General features: G+C 44.2%; 1 protein-coding gene across 1 annotated transcript in view; it reads left to right on the top strand.

Moving 5' to 3' along the window:
- mgat4a (alpha-1,3-mannosyl-glycoprotein 4-beta-N-acetylglucosaminyltransferase A) overlaps window positions 1–4,195 on the top strand; it is a 59,224-nt gene that overhangs the window by 29,146 nt on the left and 25,883 nt on the right. The window lies entirely within an intron of this gene.

Below are 4,195 nucleotides of genomic sequence, written 5' to 3'. Positions count from 1 at the left end.
ATCGGGAAAAATCGGTATCGGCAGATTGTCAAAATCAAATGATTGGAATCGGATCGGGAGCAAAAAAAGGTGATCGGGACATCCCTATTGGCAATGACAGAGGTCAAAGGTTTTCTGTAAGTCTTCACAAGGTTTTCACACACTGTTGCTGGTATTTTGGCCCATTCCTCCATGCAGATTTTGTTTTGGGGCTGTCGCTGGGCAACACAGACTTTCAACTCCCTCCAAAGATTTTCTATGGGGTTGAGATCTGGAGACTGGCTAGGCCACTCCAGGACCTTGAAATGCTTCTNACAGAACATCATGTATGTGTTGCTTCTTTGGGGCTTGTTTTCATAGACCTGGTTGCTTATTTCTCTCAAATCTGGCAACAGAGTGGGCAGGGCGCAGTGTCTAATTGTAGCAGTAAGCTAACGAGTACTGATAAGCTTTATTTTGTTTTGATCCAATGCTGCACAACTGAACTGATCCAATGCTGCTGTGAAAGAAAGAAGCTATATCCATGTTGGATAGAATATCCAATTTAAATAAAAAAATAACCTTAAGGGACAACTTGAATGCTTTTTTTCTTTTTTTTCTCAATGCATTGCATAAAGATCGGATCGGGAAAAATCGGTATCGGCAAATTGTCAAAATCAAATGATCGGAATCGAATCGGGAGCAAAAAAAGGTGATCGGGACATCCCTACTTATGTACATTCATAATATAAACAGACTTGACTACACTTTCATTAACCCTTTTTACCATTGATGTAGGGTGGGTGGCATTGAGTTGTTGAGTTATCACTAGTTTTCTTTATTCAAGACACTCACAATCAACTTTTACAAAAGTCAAAGATGCTGTCTTTGATAAGCCTCCTCTTTCACATGGATAATGTATCTCCTTTTTTCCTTTTCTCTATTAACTCTTCTTTTAAACATCCCCATTTTGATTTGTTCCCCTCAAACAGCCGCTTTCAGCATGTGATCTCTGCTATATCAGGTTCTCTCGAGGATTACTTATCTGGCATTGGGAGTGATAGGGGGAGTGAATGTGGGGCTCGAGTTTAGGGGCTAAACAGCTCAAGTGGTGTTCCCACATTCCTAATGACAATGACCTGGGGGGGGGGGACAGAGGCCCCTGCCAAATTAGAGGAAAGGAAGGAGGGATAAGTTGGGGTGGAAAAGGAGTTTCTTGTCCCTGACCCTAAGCTTGTTTGATCAATGAATGCAAGGTATTCCCACAGGACCCACGTATAGATGCAAGGCCTATCATTACCATCTCTTAACCATTGTCATGCTGTCTGCTTCTATGACAGGCGGGCAGGTATTTGTTACCTTTCTAAGACTCGTCTTGGCTTTCCTCAAAGAACGTCTAGCCTCTGATAATGCCAAGTTTGTTGTTTGCCACTGCTTTGTTCTCCCCAGCTTCCCACCCTTAAACACTATCAGTGGTGCTCACTTGAATGCTTAACCACGCTCGAGGTATTCTGGGGAGTGATTGTCGATGTCTGCGGTGGGGGGATTCACAAAAATACATACCTGTCTCATAGAAGTGTTTCCCCTCCACCACCAGTGCATTCCCCATGCCGTCAGGCTTCCTTTTTTTCTGTCAGTCGTTGTTTTTCGTCATCTAATTCTTTCAATGTTTCACTTTCCCCTTGTTTCTCTGCTGGTCTAAGCATATCTGACATTGGGATATTTATAGCTCGGCAAATTAGGACAGCAGCTCACTTTAAATTGAACAAGGATTATGTGAAGAAAACAGCTCAAAGAACCTCTGAGACTGAGAGTGTTGGAGTAGGGTCTGACTGAAGCCCCTTTTAGACAGAAACCAACAAAAGAGCATTATTCTGACTGCAGCCGTGCTTGTTCCAAACACACAAACTGCATGGCCTTTATAGACAACCAGCTGGCCAAGTTGTGCCTAAACCCACAGGAAGAGCACCAGTACAGGCTTTGATGCAAATGTTCATCTGGGCCAGACGTTGAAATTACAACTTCTGTGTTATTTGATGCCATGGATCCCAGAAACACTTTTTTACTTTGACTTCTATTGTGAAGAGCCGTCTTTAAATGAGCATATTTGGAGTTGAATCAACTTCCTAATTGAATTGAAATTGAAAAACCCTTAGCTAAAACATTAGTTCATTAAGTTGTAAATACGCTGGTAGCTGTATCCAGATTTATTTTCCTTCTTCCAGTCATGTGACTAGCTGAGCCGTGACCTGATGTTAAGTAGTGGCTAGGGAATAGATATAAATATCGTCCAAAATCTTTTGTCTTTGGCTTCATGCGCCACTAAGCAACTTTCCCAGGAATGAACAGGGCCCTGCTTCAAACTCTGTATCCAGTTGTCTTTATTCCTCCATGCTTGTGTCCCTTTACACACAGTCAGTGTGTGTTTTGTTTCAAGGCATTTATTTAAACTGACCAGCTATTCAAAAGTTGCACTTCAAAAATCTATTTTTCTCCAAAATGTTCAAGGTTCTTTATTTTGTCAAACGAACATAGCTACAGTGTAGTTATGCCGATGAAAATATTAGGTCACAGGCTCCTCCAACAGTGCAACACAATAACACAGATACACAGACAAATGTAGTGCAAGTAAATAGTAAATACAAAAATAAAAATAGTTTAAAAAAGTGAAATAGTGCAATAAGAGTCTATATGCAAGCTATTGGAATGATATATTAGATAAATAGATAAATAATCACTAAGTAGCAGATGAATGTTATGGATGTTGTTTCAACAGTTCAGGTGTTTAACAGTCTTATTGCCTGTGGTATGAAACTGTCTCTGAATCTGGTGGTTTTAGTCAGGATGCTGCGGTACCGCCTGCCAGACGGCAGCAGACAGAACAGTTTGTGGCTGGGGTGATGGGGGTCTTTTATAATTCGGAGGGCTTTCTTCCTGAGCCGCTGGGAGTAAAGGTCCTCCATGGATGGCAGCTCCGTCCTGGTGATGTTCTGTGCAGTTTTCACCACCCGCTGTAAAGCCTTACGATTGAGGGCGGTGCAGCTGCGTACCATGCCGTGATGCAGTCAGTTAGGATACTCTCTATGGTGCACCTGTAGAAGGTCAGGATGCTCTCTATGGTGCACCTGTAGAAGTTGCAGAGTATCCTGGAGTCCATGTTGAACCTCCTCAGCCTGCGGAGGAAGAAGAGCTGCTGTCGAGCTTTCTTGGTTACGGTGGTGGTGTGAAGAGTCCATGTCAGGTCCTCAGTGATGTGGACCCCGAGGAACCTGAAGCTGCTGACTCTCTCCACAGTAGTCCCATTGATGGCGATGGGGGCGGGTCCCTCTCTCTGCTGCTTCCTGTAATCCACAATCAGCTCCTTGGTTTTGCTGACATTGAGATGGAGGTTTTTATCCTGGCACCAAGATGTCAGGTTTTCGACCTCCTCTCTGTTCGCGTCTCGTCGCCGTCTGTGATCTGGCCGATGACGGTCGTGTCGTCAGCAAACTTCACGATGGTGTTGGAGCTGTGTGTGGCCACGCAGTCGTGAGTGAACATGGAGTAGAGGAGAGGGCTGAGCACGCAGCCTTGAGGGGCTCCGGTGTTGAGGATCAGGGTGGAGGATGTGATGTTTCCCACCCGCACTGCCTGGGGTCTGCCCGTCAGGAAGTTCAGGATCCAGTCACAGAGGGCGCTTTTGGGAAACGACACAAAGGAGGTTGTTTGTCCTGACAAATTTATTTCTACTTCTACGACTCTACGGGCACATTTAGATGTCTTTTCAAGCTCCCAAGCTTTCAAAAAATAAGTTCATAATCTAAAGAGTTGTTTGTTTTACTGTTACACGATGTGCCCCCTATTTTTTGTCTTGTATGAAGTCTTTGTATGAATTGAATTATAAAATCTATCCCAATAGATTACGCATTACCACACAAACAATGATGTATATTTTGATACCCGATATTTGTATATTGTCAATGGGAGTACGACTACTGTCGACACTCCTCAGCCCAAAAGAGTTGCATTAGTTTTGCATTTAAACCGGTGCCCAACTCTCGTCGGTCCGACGCCCCTACATCTCTTCCTGTCCTCAGGACGGGAAAACAAAATTTGTCCCGTCTCCCACACGTTTAGGAAATTTTCCCACTTGGGTGTGTTCCGCCGGACGGCTGGACTACTCGTAGGTACCGGGCACAAGAGTCCCACACACGGCCTAAGTCACCGCCTCCCAAGTGTCTGTAGAAGTTGTCCCAGG

The sequence above is a fragment of the Notothenia coriiceps genome, unplaced genomic scaffold, assembly GCF_000735185.1.
Source record: "Notothenia coriiceps isolate Sejong01 unplaced genomic scaffold, NC01 NC01_scaffold00011645, whole genome shotgun sequence".
Classification (NCBI taxonomy): Eukaryota; Metazoa; Chordata; class Actinopteri; order Perciformes; family Nototheniidae; genus Notothenia; species Notothenia coriiceps.
The sequence above is the reverse complement of the archived record's forward strand: the minus strand, read 5'-3'. Positions and strand labels throughout refer to the sequence as shown.